Source organism: Peromyscus maniculatus, chromosome 3 (assembly GCF_049852395.1).
Source record: "Peromyscus maniculatus bairdii isolate BWxNUB_F1_BW_parent chromosome 3, HU_Pman_BW_mat_3.1, whole genome shotgun sequence".
Lineage (NCBI taxonomy): Eukaryota > Metazoa > Chordata > Mammalia > Rodentia > Cricetidae > Peromyscus > Peromyscus maniculatus.
In genome coordinates, this window is record NC_134854.1 from 31,998,432 (window position 1) to 32,017,687 (window position 19,256).

The window sequence follows — 19,256 nt, forward strand, 5'->3', positions numbered from 1 at the left end:
GGCGGGACCTTGCACAAGGTGTTCTGGAACCCAGCCAGAGACTTCAATTTCTGACCTGGTTTGAGGAGGAGATCAACAAAGGACAGACAGGGTAATCCTTTGCCTCAGTCTTCAGGAAACTCCCAGAGGGGCCTCGCGCAGGCCCCCATTGCAAATCCAGTTCAAACCTTTCCTGCAGCCATAGAGGAAATCCCTGCTCTGAGCAATTAAATAACCAAATGCCTATTGGAATAAATCATGCTGGTCAGGATGATGAAACAGAGAGAATAGAAAATTCAGGAAAAAACATAAAGAAAATTTTTTGGCAAACTTCTATTAATGAACAAAGACCAAAATTAACGATAAAAATATATGGTGTTTTGTTGTCTGGTCTGGTAGACACAGGTGCGGACGTTACCATAATTGCACCAGAATTTTGGCATCAAACTTGGCCTCTTCAGGAGGTAAACGTTCAACTGTTAGGAATTGGGACATTATCTCAGGTGAAACAGAGTGCAAGATGGCTCGAATGTATAGGTCCAGAAGGACAGAGAGGAAAATTAAAACCATATGTGGCTAACATAACTATGAACCTGTGGGGTCGAGACTTGTTGCAACAATGGAATATTCAGATTAACATCCCTCCAATCTCAGAAACAAATCATAAACTAGCACATGTTACTGAGAGAAATATTAGAAGATATTGTTCAAATGAGTGGTCACCAGCCATCCATATTATACAAGAACAGGGCACAATAACTGATGATCTTCCAAAGACACCAACAGCTCTACCTTTAAAATGGGTAACAGACAAGTCTGTATGGGTCCAACAATGGCCTTTAACAACAGAGAAACTCCAGGCTTTAGAAGAGCTGGTAGAAGAACAGTTAAATGCTCAGCATATTGAAGAATCAACCAGCCCTTGGAATTCTCCTGTATTTGTTATTAAAAAGAAATCTGGTAAATGGAGAATGGTAACAGACCTTAGAGCAATTAACAAAGTAATTCAGCCAATGGGCTCTCTACAATCTGGGATGCCTTTGCCTACTCTGTTACCAAAAGGATGGCCTCTCATAGTTATTGATTTAAAAGACTGTTTCTTTTCAATACCCTTACAAGAAAAAGACAGAGAAAGATTTGCTTTTACAGTACCTACTTATAATAATTCTCAACCAGTTAAAAGATTTCAATGGAGGTTCCTCCCTCAGGGAATGTTGAATAGCCCAACTCTGTGCCAATACTTTGTACAACAGCCATTGGAAGTGATACGTAAAAAATTTTCTAAATCTATATTTTATCATTATATGGACGATATTTTACTAGCTGACTCAAATGCAGATACTTTAGAAATAATGTTTGAAGAAGTAAAGAAAATTTTGCCTTGCTGGGGATTATAAATTGCTCCTGAAAAGATACAAAGAGGAGAATCTATTAATTATTTAGGATATAAAATAGAGCTACAAAAAATTAGACCCCAAAAGGTGCAAATTAGGAGAGATAGACTACAGACTCTTAATGAATTTCAAAGATTATTTGGAGACATTTCTCATCTACGAACTATTGTTGGGGTAAAAAATGATGAACTGACTAATTTGTTCAAAACCTTAGAAGGTGACAAGGACTTAAATAGTCCAAGAGAATTATCACCTGAAGCTGAAAAAGAATTGGCCTTGGTAGAAAAGAAAGTGCATGAAGGACACGTGGATCGTATTGATCCAAAGCTGGATTGCATCTTGGTTATTTTACCTTCTAGGTGTTCTCCTACTGGAATATTAATGCAGAGGGAAGATATTATATTGGAATAGATATTTTTACCAAATAAACCAAATAAAAAATTAAAAACTTATGTGGAAAAAATCTCTGACTTGATTTACAAAGGAAAATTGAGACTTCGTCAATTAGCAGGCATAGACCCAGCAGAAATTGTCGTACCATTAACTAAGGAGGACATTGAAAATTTATGGACAGAAAGTGAACCTTGGCAAAGAGCTTGCAGTAATTTTTTGGGAGAAATTAACAGCAAATATCCCAAAAGCAATAGAATTGATCTTATAAAGAGAGCTGATTGGATCTTGCCTCGAATTGTACGGCAAAAACCCATATCTGGAGTTCATACATTTTATACAGGTGCCAATAAAGAAGGAAAGGCAGGTTACAAATCAGAAAATTTAAGTAAAGTGGTTCAAAGTCCTTATAATTCAGTTCAAAAATCAGAATTGTATGCTATTCTGTTGGTATTAATGGATTTTTCAGAACCTCTCAACATAGTAACTGACTCTCAGTATGCTGAAAGAGTAGTATTACATATTGAGACTGCAGAATTTATCCCTGATGCTTCAGAATTAACTTCACTATTTATTCAATTACAAGATACAATCAGGAAAAGGAATCATCCTTTATATATAACTCACATTCGATCCCATACTGGTCTGCCAGGCCCTGTAGCACAAGGCAATGATGAGATTGATAAATTATTGATAGGAAATGTGCTGGAGGCCTCAGAATTTCATAAAAAACATCATGTCAATAGTAAAGGTTTAAAAAAGGATCTTTCCATAACCTGGCAACAAGCCAAAGAAATAGTAAAGAAATGTCCTACTGGTTCCTTCTACAATCAAACACCATTGCCAGCAGGATGTAACCCAAAGGGTACTCAGAGAAATGAAATCTGGCAGATGGACGTGTTTCACTTTGCAGAATTTGGAAAATTGAAATATGTACACCACACTATCGATACTTATTCAGGATTTCAATGGGCAACTGCTTTGAGTTCTGAAAAAGCTGATTCTGTAATCACTCATTTGCTAGAAGTTATGGCCATCATGGGTATACCTGCACAAATCAAAACTGACAATGCTCCATCATATGTCTCTGTTAAAATGAAACAGTTTTTTGCTTATTACAATATAAAGCATATTACAGGCATACCACATAATCCTACAGGTCAAGCAGTTATAGAAAGATCAAACAGAACTCTAAAGGATATGCTAAATAAACAGAAATGGGTAAAAAAAAAAAAACAGAAATAGACTGCATAATGCTCTTCTAACTTTGAATTTTCTGAATGCCAATGAGAAAGGAACAACAGCTGCAGAGAGACATTGGATAATAGAAAAAACTACAGAATTAAATCAGCCTATATACTTTAAGGATGTGCTGACCTAAGAATGGAAACCAGGGTATGTATTACATTGGGGACGAGGTTTTGCTTTTGTTTCTACAGGAGAAGATAAGCTATGGGTACCATCAAAATTGATAAAGGTTCGATTTGAACAAGAGAGACCTCTTAATTAGAGGAGGTGATAGTTCATCAACCAGCATGAACATCCAATTTAAACTAACTTGTATCAATAACACATGCCTTTTCATTTAATCAGATAATAACTTGCCAAAAGGAAACATACCCAAAATTAGTCTTGGGGAAAGGTTTTTGTTTTTGTCTTTTAGGAGAATGAAGGTTAAGGAATCTGAAGAACACTGGACAAATGAGACAACTGAAGAAAAGGGACAAATCATCTATCCCAAGAAACAGAACGAAACGGTGTATGGGTATATATTATCTAAAAAATTTTATGTCTTCCTAAATGTTTGTTTCTGCTTTTCTCTAAAGATTTAACGCTATTGGTCTTCTAATAGTCCCAGTTCAATTAAAATTTAAAGCTGACTTTGGAGTTGGAGAATGGCTCTCTCCTTCTTTAAAATCAAGCATGTTGTTAAAAGGAAAATACAAACTCCCTGTATCATGCCAGAATAAAAGAGCCATCTTCTGCTATGGTACAGGACAAAGGCAAAATTAATTAAGGGACTATTCTATTACTAATCTCAACTCTTTTGATTCTATTCTGATTCTTTAAACTTTTCTTAAAGTATAAATTTTATAGCAAAATTTACAAGATTAATATATATACACATTTTAAACTTTGTTAAGATATGAATGGTCATATAGAGTACTAACTAATTCTAGAAAATAGACTAGCTGCATATATATGTTTTTGTGTTCGAGTCTCTTATCAGTTTTCTGCAGGAAATCACGGCCAGGCCTAACATCAACTGAAGTCTCCAGAAAGAAGATGGGGCCCCACAACAACAATAATTCCACGTGGACAATAATAATATCATTAAGCTGACAAACATCATCCACAGATCAGCTTTGAACTACAAGGTGCTCAGAACAATTTTGAGATGACTAGCTGAGATGATCCAGTCTCAAAGACTACTTGAATAAGGACTTGAGATAAACCCTGAACTTTGGCATTATACACAGGCTGGATAATGAAGGATATGGTTACCTTTCCTAGAATTTGACAATTAACCTAAAATTTTTCTTTCAGGATAAAGAAAACTTCGCCCATACCCAGCAGGAAGCAATTTTAAGAATATGACGCCCACATTCCCAAAGAGGTGGTGTGGGGCGGGTGGTTTTTTGGTCTTTTTAATGGGTTTTGGGTCTGGGATAATTTTCAGTATTTAGGGGGGTTGGTTACAAGTTATTGTCAAGGGTTAGGAAAAAGGCTAAGCAAAGGAGATTAGATTTAAGGTTCTTGTTTAAAAAAAAAAAGAGAAAGAAAGAAATGAAAAGACAATTACTAGTTTTAAATACTTTACATTGGATTGGATTGTTTTATATTGTATACAAATTTGAAATTGATATTGTTAGAAAATGCTATATGTATATTTCTAATTGTATTCATACCATTCATTTAACAATGTAATGCAAATTTCTGATCCTTGAATGTTATTATTATCAACTATTAGGATATAAAGAAATGAAAGTTAGTAGTTAGACATTACAATAGAACTTGTAGTCATATTAGATATGTTTCCGGGCGTTGGTGGCGCACGCCTTTAATCCCAGCACTCGGGAGGCAGAGCCAGGCGGATCTCTGTGAGTTCGAGGCCAGCCTGGGCTACCAAGTGAGCTCCAGGAAAGGCGCAAAGCTACACAGAGAAACCCTGTCTCGAAAAACCAAAAAAAAAAAAAAAAAATTGAGCAGAGATGTTTTAGACAGGTCATCTTCAAACCCTTCAGAGATCTACAGAATATGGCATTTAAAATGTTTTAATAACTTAGAAAATTTTTCTTTTTTGAGACATGTCTGCTCCTGGCAGTACCAATCTACTTCAGAGAAAATATGGGCATTGAAGAAACTGCATATGGAGTCAACTTTCATTGTGGTAAAAGTTAGCCACTGGACAACAAAGTATCCTCAAATCAACAGGACAAAATGGACAGACAGAACACGAAACAAAGGACTACTGATTCTTGCCAAAACAAGTGTGGCTATGGCTTTATCAAAAGGCATCTTCTGAGGCCAGGACAATATGGCCCCATCCCTGAAGTGGCTTTTGCAATCCAGAAAAGGTACAGTGCCCTTTTCTTTGAAGGCAGCTTAACAGGCAGAGGGCTGATGGTTTCTGTTGTACAATGGAACAGCAGCTGAAAGCCCATGCCTCTCGAAAGTAGACTGGCATTTAATAGAGGGATGTGGAGAAGAAGGGGATGCTGAGATGAAGCCATATATACACAGCCAAGAAGAATGGACAGCTGAATTTAAAAACTGTCAACAATTTCCAGAATTTAAAATCCTGAATCATGACAGGACACTAGTGGAATTCAGATGTTTCTGGTACATCGACTGCTCTCACCCAATGTGAGGTTGAACTGTTGACCTTGTGTACATCCTACTTCATAAATGAGTCTGTCAGATACACTAAGCCTATAGGCTGAAGATGATGCCCCAACACTGCGGAGAAACCTCAGGTGACTGCCCAGGCAGCTGGCTGTTTCTGTCAACTCAAAAAAATTTTTGGAAGCTGCTTGCATGCACTTCCTGTTTTTATTTTTGTTAGCTAATATTATTCCCTTCTTGGGTCTCTGAGGGAGTTGAAGATTAGTTAGTTATGGTTGAAGATTAGTTAGTTATAGTTGAAAATTAATTAGGATAGAAAGTACATTAGATACATCTTGGATTTACCAAAATAGGATAGATAATGGAATTATTTTCTCTGATTTGTCAAATACCTGTTTAGGTATTTATTACTTGTATATATTGTATATAGTTATTGTACTTTTGTATATAGTTTTTCTTTTGTTAGTTATAACCTTCTGCTTTTTTTTTCTTTTTATTAAAATAGAAAAGGGGAAATGTGGTGGTAATCTAATTGTACTGAAATGTGATTTTGATTGTATGTTAATAAATAAAGTTGCCCGGGGGTCAGAGCTATTAGAGCCATAGCAAGGGTGTGGCGGTGGTGGCACATGCCTTTAATCCCACAGATCTCTGTGTGTTCAGGGATACAGCCAGCATTGGAGACATATGCCTTTAAGACCTAGGGGCTGTACATTCAGACAGTGACGAGGCAGTCACATGTTTGGGTTTACAACCAATGAGAAGGCAGAACAAAATACTATAAATAGACGAACAGACAGGAAATAGGTCTCTTTCGGGAAGCTGGGACACCGCAGGCAGAAGGGTGAGATTTTAGCTCTGAGCTCTGACCTCTTGGCTTTCTCTTTTACATTGTTTCTGTGTTTCTTATTTAATAAGACGGTTGGTTACATCAATAAACAGTGCTGTGATTCACTGGCTGTCTCCATTTTCCAGATGAGGAGAAAGGCCAATCAATACTAGAAAATGTGTTGTACAATAGAATTTGGGTACATAGAAACCCAAGTACATTGACTCTAGAGATCATTCTGTAGACCCTACAATCTCATTTGAGACTGTTAATTTTTTTAAGTTGTTCTTTAAATATTGTAGGTAGCTGAAGTAACTATTGTGAAATCTATACTTATCTACAGAACTCAAAAATCAAACAAAAACTTTTGCAAAATAAGTCAAGAAAGACTTTACTAATGAAGTAGATAGCATATTAATAGTCAGTAGAAGGAACCTAGTAAAGGACCTATATATTTTGAACCTTGCTTTTTCAAGTGTGTCAATTATTAAAAATTCAGTTTCTTACAGAGGGTGTCATTTTACTGAATTTATATTATCAAATTGAATTCATAACATTCCTGGGTACTTCCCTAGAGCTGATAATTATAAATATGACCATAGTGCTTATGTGACATGGAAAATTAATAGACTTTTTTTCTTTTGAGGGGAGAGATGAATGCCTTCAGAGCAAGGGTGAGAGCTCTTTGTCATTACAAGAGGCAATGCACTTTATCAAGTTCTTATCAGTACATAAGAGGATAAATTCAGAATTATGTTTTGGTTATGAACCATTTGGGTTAAGAATAAAATATATGCACCCTGTCAACAGCTTACATAACAGACTGAAAAAAATAACGTGATTAAAAGAGGACTTTAGTTGCTTTTGAGGAAAAGGTTTGATAAACTAAGAAAAAGGTAGATGTCTTTTTTCCATAAAGATAACATGTTATCTATTTCTACTTCTGTCTTAGATTAATCACACAAATCATGTAAAGCTAGTTACCTACTCAGAGAGGGAGAGGAACTAGAGACAGGAGCAGCACAACATGTGAGCAGGTAGAACCTCCATTTGTTAACAATAGCATGCCAGCTAAGCCTTTTCATTCTCACAATCCTCTTCAAGCTGGTGTAGTATCTACTTTTCAGGAGTGGCTCTGTGCAAGATGTAGTATGAATCTTAGATGGTCTTATTAATAAAATCAACCTGGAACTAGGTATTGGGGTGAATTGGAAGATCAGAGAGACATAACAAGCCACAGCTAACCTCACATGGCCAACTTCTCAGCTGGTCCTGTTTCCTCAGACTGGAAGCCTCTGTGTCCTCATATCTGAATGGCTCTCAGCTGAACTGTGCTGCTGGTTAGGCCTGAAAGCTTAACCAGGCCAAATATTTAACCAGGCCAAATGCTTCTAGTTTCTGGTCCTCACGCCTTATATACCTTTCTGCTTTCTACCACCACTCCCTGGGATTAAAGGCTCGCTTTCTGGGATTAAAGGCTTGTGTCACCATGCCTGGCCATTTCCAATGTGGTTTGAACTCACAGAGATCCAGAGGGATTTCTACCTCTGTAGTGCTAGGATTAAAGGTGTGAGTGCCACCATTTTCTATCCTTTGTATCTAGTGGCTGTTCTGTCTCTGACCCCAGATAAGTTTATTAGGGTGCACAATATTTCGGGGAACACAATACCACCATATTTATTGGCCTCCTGAAATTCATCTAGCCTCTTTTAAAGATACCTTAAAATTTGTGAGCCTGAATGTAGCCATTATAAGACCATCAGTTCTCCTTATGTGCTGTCTGTTTTTTTTTTTTTTTTTTTTTTTTTTTTTTTTTTTTTTTTTTTTTTTTTAATCTTTATGGTTCTTAGTTGTTCTTTTACAGAGCTTCCAGCTTAAGTCATGCTGGGATTAAAAAAAAAAATGGGCCTTGGTGGTTCGTGTTCCTGGAGTTGTGTCCATGCCAGTGGACCATGAAAGTAAAACACAGATGATGCTCACACGCTCCACACGCTCCAAAAGAGAATTTGACATCACTGCTGCCATTGTTGCTGTTATAACAATGGCGGCCACTGCTGCTACTGTTTCTGGGATTGCTATTTCATATTTGGTTACTACAGCTAGCACAGTGGAAACCCTCGCAACAAAAGTAGCTACTACAGTTAGTTAATCTTTCATTCTATTGGGCATGATAAATTTATTTCAATAGTTATATATATTTCGATTGGCTTTAAAAGTTATAAAATTTATAAACTCAAGTTCCATTTGCTTTTGGGATACCACCTTACAAGGACTCCGTTTACAGTAAGGATTATTAAGGAAGGAAATGGCTCAATTGCCTTTAGCCTACTGGCTATGGGTGGGTTAGGACTTCTGCTGGTCTTTTCTGTGTCAAACGCACAGACTGCAAGCCCAGCACCACTTTGAGATCTTTGGCAATAGTTAACTCTATAGCTCATGAGGTTGAGCCTGTTTGATAATGAGTATTCAGAGACGGGTAATACCTGGGGGGTGTTCACCAACCTGAGACAGAACGCATGTGTGGCCTAGGCAGGTGTCTCCATGATGGGTAAGGTGACCTACTGACGTCCCACGCAACCTAAGTGAAAAGCTCATTTTTTAATAAAAAGGGGGGTCCTGTATGGCCCTGGCCCCCCCATTTTGGGTAGCTGTTGCCTTGCTTGCTGACTTTGACCAGATGTCCTCCCTATGCTGATTCCCTGCTGGTTTCCTTCTTCCTGGACGCTCACTGGAGGTTCTTTGTTTGTGTATCCTGCATTTGGTGTAAACAGCTTAGATGCAAGAATGTAGAATATTGGTAGCAAAGTTCTGCCCTCCGGGATTCTCCCATTGTGCTGTAAGCCTATATTTAAGGTTTCCTCCCTCTTTCAATAAACGACATTCAGCATTCTGCTGAGGCGAATGACCTGCTGTCTCTTGTCTCTGCTTTTTTAATCCACAGCCCCTCGCTCGGACATGGTGGTGGTGGTGGGTGGTGGTGGCACAGGCGCTACCACAACAGAACTAGAGACAGAAGCAGCACAACATGTGAGCAATACTAAAGCAGTTTACTTTTAAGCAATTTAAGAAAACATTTAACTAGAAGTGATTATAGAAAAGAACTTAGTACTAATACTAAAGACACCATTATCCCAGCACATCTTGCAGCCTGGAAAGATTGTAGGTCAAAGATTTTGTGGCTGGGTTGGTGTCCCAGCCCCACTGTCAGAAGTCTTTCCTGGTTATAGAAGAGTGCTGTTTCTGGACGTATGGTCATGGCCAATCAATGACTGGTCCAACTTGAAGCCCACTACAAGAGGGAGACTGCTGTATGATACTTTGTTTGTGCTCTGACAAATAAAGCTTGCCTTGATATCAGCTGCCTGGGAGGTCCAGCCTCCAGGCAGCACCTAGGGTGCCAAAAAAATCCACGAATGTGGCAAAGGCTAGGCTTTTCTATCTGAGGGCAAAATAAGGAAGCACACGTTTTCTGATGGTAACTTTCTCTTGCTTCATCTTTTAAAAAAAATCATCTCTCTGGTAAGCTCTCTGTTTCCACATAGCTACATTCTTTACATACAGCTATATAGCTCTCTTTACATACATACAGCTCTCTCCTGCACAGCCATATATTTCTATATATAGTTACAACTCTTTTCATACAGTTGTATCTCTTTCTTCTCTCTACCCTGCTACATTCCTTCACACACTACTTACTATATCACTCGCTCACTCTCTCACTTACTCACTCTTTCTCTCCTCTACGCACACATTTCTGCCCTACACACACATCTCTGACTCCACAGCAAAAACTCTGGACAAATATAAGGTACATTTTCAGGGTTACAAAGCATTTCTTGAATAAACAATAGGAGACAAAACCATGATAAATCACAGAGTTTCTCTCAGGCTAAGGAAGTCACACTGACCAGGCATGGTAAGTAAAATAGTCATGTATCTCTAAGTGGATAGCATTCTCAGACAAAGAGTGACATTGAAATTCAGGACTTAAACAATAAACAGTTAGTTGGCTGAACCTTGAGGCTAAGAGTATGTGCAGAAAGTCAATTGCTGAGAAAATTATATTTGCTAAGGTTGCTGTGCACCTGACCTTGGTTTAACAAACACTTTGGAACTTGTCCTTATGGGTTTTTTTTGTTTGATTGTTTGTTTGTTTTTGCAGGGGCAGCTAGTCTGTTTTGAATTTGTTCTCAAGTCTAAAATTAGCTGTCTTTGTGACTGAGAATACTGTTACTTTCCTATGTCAATTATGAAACATATCCTAGTATTGTTTCTATTCATCAGAATTATACAACTTAAAAGCAAAAATTATCTTCCTGACCATCCACAGATATAAGCATACCCAATAGATGGAATATATATATGAGATAAATACACAAGCAGTAAGAAAACACCCATAGCAGTTTTAGGAAAGAAATGTAGTGGCACATGAGAACAGCAGACAGAAACAACCAGTAATTTACAGTCAGTGACCTCATGGTCCTTGCCAGGTGGGGCTCCCATCAGAATTATTTGTCTGGTGGGCTGATCTGTTGAATATAGTTGTCACCCACTGTATACTCCCATGACCTCTGTTAAAGCCATTGCTACCAGCAGCTCTCAGAACCTGGAGATCAGAGGACAAAGCTAGCCACTAGTTAATAATAGGGTCCAGGTGGTCATGACTCACACCTTTAGTCCCAGCATTTGGCAGTCTCATACCTTTAATTCCAGCACAACTGGGAGGTGGAGACAGGAATATAAGGCAGGTGGAGACAGGATCTCTGGCCCCCTTTGCATTTGAGGATTTGTAGAGGTAGCAAGTCTATAGTGGATTAGAGGTATTGCATTCTCCCAGGACCAATTTCTTGGAGAGGGAGATTATGCTGAAATAAAAAGCCAGTCTCTATATGATGACCACACCCTGACTCTTGGGGCAGAATTGAAGGAGTCAAAAAGAGAACTGAGTCATTTACTATAGTTATACAGAGCCCTAAAGAAGCCTTCATTGATGTTTTACAAAGATTGACCTTAGTTGTAAATAAAATGATATAAAATTCAGAAGCTAGGTAAATAATAATTGAATCTTTGGCTTTCAAGAATGCTAATTCACAATGCAAAAAGTAATTAGGCCTTTAAAGGTAAGATCAGCACCAATAGAGGAATGGATCTGAGACAAAGTCAATATTGAATCTCATAACCATGATGATGCTTGGTTAAGAGAGGTGATTGCCAGGGGCTTGAAGAAAAAGCAAAACATCAGGTGTTTTAATTGTGATAAACAAGGTCACCTAAGAAGGGATTGTAGACAGGGTGTTCCTAGAAACAATGTTTTCTCGGAATAATTCAAACAGAAGGCCCCTCCCTTCTGGAGTATGTAGAAGGTACTACAAAGGCTGACATTGGACCAATGAATGCAGAACAACAAGGGACAGACAGGGTAACTCTTTGTCATCAGGAAATACCTTAGGGGGCCTCTCAAAGGTTGCCCATGTCAAATTTGATTCAGTCATTCCCGGTCACCAAAGGGAAAACTCCTCCCCAGAGCAATAAAAGGACCTAATGCCTATTGTAAAACAAAAACAAAAACAAAAACAAAAAAACATACTGCTTTGGATGATAGAACAGCTTTAGAAGATAAAACAAAAATTTCAGGAGAAACCATAAAGCAAATAAAATAAAGATTAGATTTGAATAAGAGAGACCTCTTGATTAGGAAAGGTGACAGTTCATCAATCAGTGTAACCATTCAAGCTAAACTAACTTATAAGACTAACAAATGCTTTTCATTTGATCAGATACAACTTGCTAAAAGGGAAACTCCCCAAGTTAGGGTTGGTGCAGGGTTTTGTTTTTGTTTTTCCAGGAAAATGAAGGCACTGAGCTAAGGAATCTGAACACCACTAAACAAAAATGAGACATCTGAAGAAAAAGGATGAATCATTTGAGAAAATATCCCAAGAAAATGAGTAAATTTGCCTATTGGTATATCTCATTCCCAAAAGGATAAAATTACATAAATCTTCCCAAATGTCTGTTTCTACCATTCTCTACAGACATATAATGCAGATGGTCTTTTTGTAGTCCCAGCTCAACTAAAAATTAAAGCTGGCTTTAGAGTTTGAGTGTGGGTCTCTTCTTCTCTAGACCCAACCATGCTTGTTAAAAGGAACATACAAAATCTATCTTATGTCAGAAAAGCCACATGCTATGGGACAGAAGAAAAACCAAAATTAAAGAACTATTCTATTACTACTAATATCATGATACTTTGGTTTTATTTTGACTCTTTAAAACTTTTCTTAAGGTATGAACATTATATCAAAATTTATAAGATTTATATATATTTAAACTTTTTGTCATGATATGAATAGTCATATGGAGTACTAACTCTAGAAAAAGACTCCATCTAGCTTCTGTGCATGATTTCAAGTTTGAGTCTCTATCAGGTAACTAGGAATTAAGTTTTTGAACGCTGGATGCACATAACAAATTATGATCCTTTAACCTCTTTGAGATCTTCTGTATATGACATTTAAAACATGTAAGTTTTCTGAAGTGAACTATGACCATTCCTAACAGCAACCTTTGAAGTCTCCAAAATGAGGATGGAGCCCTACAATGACAATTTTTCTTGGACTATGGTAATGCCACTAAGCTGACAAATACCATTTAAGATCAGATTTGGACTACAAACTTCTCAGAACAATTTCAAGGTGGCTTGCTGACATGGTCCAGCCTCATAGACCACTCTAGCCAAAACTTGAGACAAGCCCTGCACTTTTCCATTATACAGAGACTAGACAACAAATTATATAGCTAGCTCTCCCAGAACTTCACAATAATCCCAATTTTTTCAGGGCCCCCTAAAGAGGCCATCACCCCCAGACAGTAGGAAGTAATTTTAAGAACATGACACCCATATTCCTAAGAGATGGGATGATTAGTTTTTGGTTGTTCAGTGGGTTATGAATATTTGCCATTGTTTAGGGTGTTGGTTACAAAATGTTATTGTTAATGGTCAGGAAAGAGCTGAACAAAGGAAATTAGATTCTTTAGAACAAGGGATCTTGTTTTAAAAAGAAAAAGGGGGAATATAGGCATCAGGTAAAAAGGTAGATTAGTGAATATACTTTTAGATGAAAAGCAACTACTAGTTTTAAATAATTTTCATTTGCTTGGATTTTTGATACAAATTTGAAGTTATTTTTGTTATACTGTATATATGTCATAGAAATGATAGGATAAAAAGTTAGATTATTAAATCTACTTTTAAACCAAAAAAGCAACTACTAGTTTTAAATATTTCACGTTAACATGGGCTTTTGTATAATTGATAACAATTTAAGGTTATTTTGATTAGAACATACTACACACACATTTCTACTCTTGTTTGAGGTATTGTACCTATACAGCTCATCTAATAATGTAATGTAATTTCTAGTCCTTGAAAGTTATTATTAAAAAACCATTTAGGATAATAAAGAAATGCAGGTTAGTCATCTATTACAATCAAACTTGTAGTCATGTTAGGTATGTTTCCAAAGTCAAACAGAGACATATTTTAGATAGGCAAGTGGTCTTCAAACAATTCAGAGATCTAAAGAATATAGTATTTAGATATTTTAATAACATAATGGGGTTTTTTTATGACAATGAGACATGTCTACTCCTGGCAGACCAATCTATTTTAGAGAAGATGATGGGCATTGAAGAAACTCCATAAGAAGTTTACTTTCTTTGTGACAAAATTTAAGCAGTGAGCAAGAAACTACCCTTGCCTTGACTGCTGACATTATGCTATCCAAATTGGACAAGCAGAACACAAAAGAAAGTGACTATTGAACCTTGTCAAGACAAGGCAGGGCAGTCTTTCAAAAATCCTAATTCACAGAAAAGTCTGTCAGATATTCTAGGTCTCTAGACTGAAGATGGATGCTGCAGTATTGTGTAAGAACTTTGAGTGACTGTCCAGACAGCCAGCTGTTTCTGTCATTTCTTAATTTTGGAAGGTGTATGCTCTCCACTTCCTGTTCATTCAGGTAATCTTTCTCAGATCTCTGATGGAGTGGAAGATTTATAGTTATAGTTTTCTGTTATCAGATCAAAAAAGACACTCATAAAAGAGGTATGAAGTGTAGAAGATTGAGGGACATCAAAGGATAGTTTAGAGTTGGTAATGCAAGTTAGGATAGAAAGTGAATTAGGTACAACACTTTGGACTCACCAAGACAGGATAGATAATGGAGTATTTTCTCTGAGTTTGTCAAATACTAATGGACTAGACATTGTTAATGTAATTATTGCCTATATACGTTTGTATATAGTAATTGTACTTATTATATATAGTTTATGTATGTTAGTTAAAACCTTTGCTTTTTATTTAGACAAAAAGGAGGAAATGTTGTGTGATATTTTGTTTGTGTTCTGACAAATAAAGCTTGCCTGGAAATCAGAAGGCAGAACTAGCCAATAGTTGACAATAGGGGCAGGAGGTGGTGGCTCACATCTTTAATCCCAGCATTTGGGAGACTCACATCTTTAATCCCGGTACAATTGGGAGGTGGAGACAAGAATATAAGGTGGGTGGAGACAGGATCTGCAGCCTACTTTCCATCTGAGTATTCATAGAGGTAAGCGTCTAGAGGCTGCTCCTTTGTTTCTCTGGTGTTTCAGGTTATTACCCCAATATTTGACTCCTGCTTTTTATTGATAAGACTAATTAGGATCATACTTCAGGAGCCCACTCCTGAAACTGCCTGGATGGCCAGGAACCAGAGGCTGGACAACCCAGATATTGCATGAATCTTAAATGTTCTTATTAATAAAATCAAACTTGAAGCCTGGAAGATCAGAGAAGCAGAACAAACCACAGCTACCTCACTTTGCCAGTTCCTCAGCTGATCCTGTTTCCTAAGACTGGAAGCTTCTCAGTCCTCATCCAGAATGAATCTCAGCTTAACTGTGCTACTCAAAGCCTAAAAGTTTAACCAGCCAAATGCTTCTAGTTTCTGGTCTTCATGCCTTATATATCTTTCTGCCTTCTACCATCACTCCCAGGGATTAAAGGCTCACTTCTTAGGATTAAAAGCATGTGTCACCATGCCTGGCTGTTTCCAATGTGGCTTTGACCTCACAGAGATCCAGAGGGATTTCTACCTCTGGAATGCTAGGATTAAAGGTGTGTGCTACCACTGCCTATCCTCTATGTTTAATATTGTGCTTGTTCTGTCTCTGACCCCAGATAAGTTTACTAGGGCTCACAATATTTCAGGGAACACAATACCACCACACCCAGCGACCCAGAATAGAACCAAACAGGACTGACAAAAAAAAGAAAGTCAATGAAATGATTCCTAATGATATTCTGCTATGTTGATAGGTTAGTGCCTAGCCCAGTTGTCATTAGAGAAAGGTCATCCAGCAACTGAAGGGAGCAAATGCAGAGACACATACAGTCAAACATTAGGTGGAGCTCAGGAAACCCTATAGAAGACAGGGACACATGATTGTAGGAGGCAGAAGGGTTGAGGACATCAGGAGAGCACAGCCTACAGAATCAAATAAGCAGGGCTCACAAGGGCTCACAGAGACTGGAGTAACAATCTAGTGAAGCCTGCATGGGTCTTCACTAGATCCTCTGCATTTATGCTATTGTTATGTAGCTGGGTATTCTTGTGGGACTCCTAACAGTTGGAGTGGGGATGTCTTGACTTTTTTTGCCTGCTCTTGGGACCATTTTCCTCCTACTGCCTTATCTAGACTTGACATGTGAGTTTGTGCCTAGTCTTATAGTAATTTGTTATGCCATATTTGGTTGTTACCCCTGGGAGGTCTCTTTTCTCTTCCTTCCTTCCTTCCTTCCTTCCTTCCTTCCTTCCTTCCTTCCTTCCTTCCTTCCTTCCTTCCTTTTTTTTCTTTTTAAGGAAGCAGAGGAGAATTGGATCTGGAGAAGAGGGGATGAGGAGAATGATAAAAAGAGTTGGCGGAGGGGAAACTGGAGTTGGCATGTAATGTATAAGAAAAGAGTTTAAAAAAATGTAAAAAGTAAATAGTAAAGACAACTGTTTTTGAGAGTCAAAATCAGTGACCAAAGTGAACATATGTGAAGTGCAAAAATAAAAAAATATCCTAAATGTCACTAACTATTTTTTTTAATATTTGCTGCAGTTTCCAGGAGAATTTTGTTTAGGAAAATGTGAGTTCATGTGTCTGCTGAAAGGGCTTTCATACCATGCCCTGTATTTACAGTGTTTCTGTTGTGACATCAAGTGATTTACTTCTTCTCCAAGCTTTTTATTTTTCCATCTGTCAGATAATCAAAATGACTCATAGCAGCTCAAAATTCTGCAGGGTGTAATAAAGTATATTTGTTCTTCAAAGAGCTTTAAAAACAAATTTTATTACCATCACATACAAGTCTGAACAACTTTATTGAAAAAAAATATTCAACAAGCATAGCAAATAGATGTCATATTTTATTATTTGAGTAAATATTCCCAGCTGTGATATTTATTTATAATTAAATATTATAATCTGTCCTTATGTACATATCTGTAGTTACTGAAGCTATCTGATTAGTTCATATGAAAGACTTGAATATTAAGACGAATGATGCAATTCTTTTTCTTTTGTATCAGGATCTTTGTTCAATATCTTCTATAATATATAGCTTGATTAACAATTGCTTATAGGTTCACTTGTAAAACATATATTTGGTACTAGCCCAAATATCTGAGGTTACTCTGGTGATAGTAAAAAGTAAAACACAACAAATTCTGTGAATATGGAATAATATTTTATTTTATTATAACAATGTACAACTTTATTACTATGTAAAGAGAATAAAATGATTTCTATTATTGATTTTCACAAGTGGAGATCTCATTAGTTTGATACAATTTGTAGATACTTATTGTTTTACTCGTGTGTATTTCATTGTGACTATTTCCTGAAATATAGTTAGCCTGCACTATTGGTTTTATTAAAATTTTAATTTCACTATGAAAATAACATTATATTACTTATAATTAATTTTGTTTATCTAAGTTTTGCCCTTGTGTTTGGAACTTTCATGAGTGTCAGTGTGTGTGTGTGTATACACCCTTACTACATGAATGAATGGAGCACATAGCATCAAACCTTGAGGAGATAATATTCTGTCACACTAGACAAAATACTGACAATAAATGCCAAGTCAGCAGCCTCAGGAAATTTTTCCTCAGCCTGAAACTCTCACCCATTCAGATAGTCTTAGCCTTCTGTGATTACTCAATAGCCTTCTCTGAATCAAATCTTAGGTTTCTAAACCTTATTCTGTAATTTTTTAGGTCATAGCTAACATGACTTCCACTGTCCTGCATTTATATTGCTGACTAAACCCGAATTCAGGTGAAACTTTGCCGAATACAATGATGTCATGAAAATGTCACTTCAGAGTGAAAAGACAATTACATATTTACTAAAAAGAAATTATGAAAGAAAAGCCATTTCCTTTAATTTTAATTGCCATTATTTTCAGGTAATTATTTCAAAAGTCAAGGTTTGTGACACTACCTGAGAAAGTTTTTTCATTGTTTTTTTGATATTATAATTTATTATATTTGTCACTTCCCTTTCCTCTTTCCAAACTCTCTTGAATATTTCTCCCCACTCTTCTGAAAATTCATGGCCTCTGTTTAAAAAACAGAACAATGTACCCTCAGATCTGCCAATAGTACAGTCTTACTGTGTGGATTACTAGTGCTTTGTATTTCAGATGTATCAGCTATTGAAAGGATGCTAATTGGTTTAGTGTATGAGCTCAGAAAACAATATAAGATAGTGAAATTAATATTACAATGCTGTGGGATGGTCTGTATGTCAAATGCTCTGTTTGGTCAATAAATAAAACACTGATTGGCCAGTGGCCAGGCAGGAAGTATAGGCAGGACTAACAGAGAGGGGAATTGAGAGAACAGGAAGATGGGAGGAGACACAGCCAGCCCCCATCATGACAAGCAGCATGTGAAGATGCTGGTAAGCCACGAGCCACATGGCAAGGTATAGATTTATAGAAATGGATTATTTTAAGATACAACAGTTAACAAGAAGCCTGCCATGGCCATACAATTTATAAGCAATATAAGTCTCTGTGTTTACTTGGTTGGGTCTGAGCGGCTGTGGAGCTGGGGGTGACAGAGATTTGTCCTGACTGTGGGCCAGGCAGGAAAACTCTAGCTACATTACAAACTAGAGGTGGTGGTGCACACCTTTAATCCCAGCACACAGGAGACAGAAGCAGGTGAAACTCTCAGTTCACGGTCAGCATGGTCTACAGAATGAGGTCCAGAATGGCCAGGGCTACACAGAGAAACCCTGTGTCGAAAGAAAGAGAAAGAGAGAGAGAGAGAGAGAGAGAGAGAGAGAGAGAGAGAGAGAGAGAGAGAGAGAGAGAGAGAAAGGAAGGAAAGAAAGAAAGAAAGAAAGAAAGAAAGAAAGAAAGAAAGAAAGAAAGAAAGAAAGAAAGAAAGAAAGAAACATTTCAGAGCCAAGTTTTACATAAATAAAAAAAAAAAAATGACATCCCAAAAAAGGGAAATTCCTGCTTCACAGAATAGAAATCTCCTCAGGGAACATCGGTCCTCATTCAGACTATACCTTCTTGCCCCAATTCTCCCAATGAGCTAACTACAATTACCATCAAAATACACAGAGGAAATTACGAATTTTATATCAAGTCTGGGCTTGTGGAGGCTGTAGCAGGCCTGTGTATTTACATTAATCTTCAAAAAGTAATGGTTCTCCCACCGGTATCAAAGAAGCTTCTCTTTGCAGGAGATAGACCATTGCAGAAAACC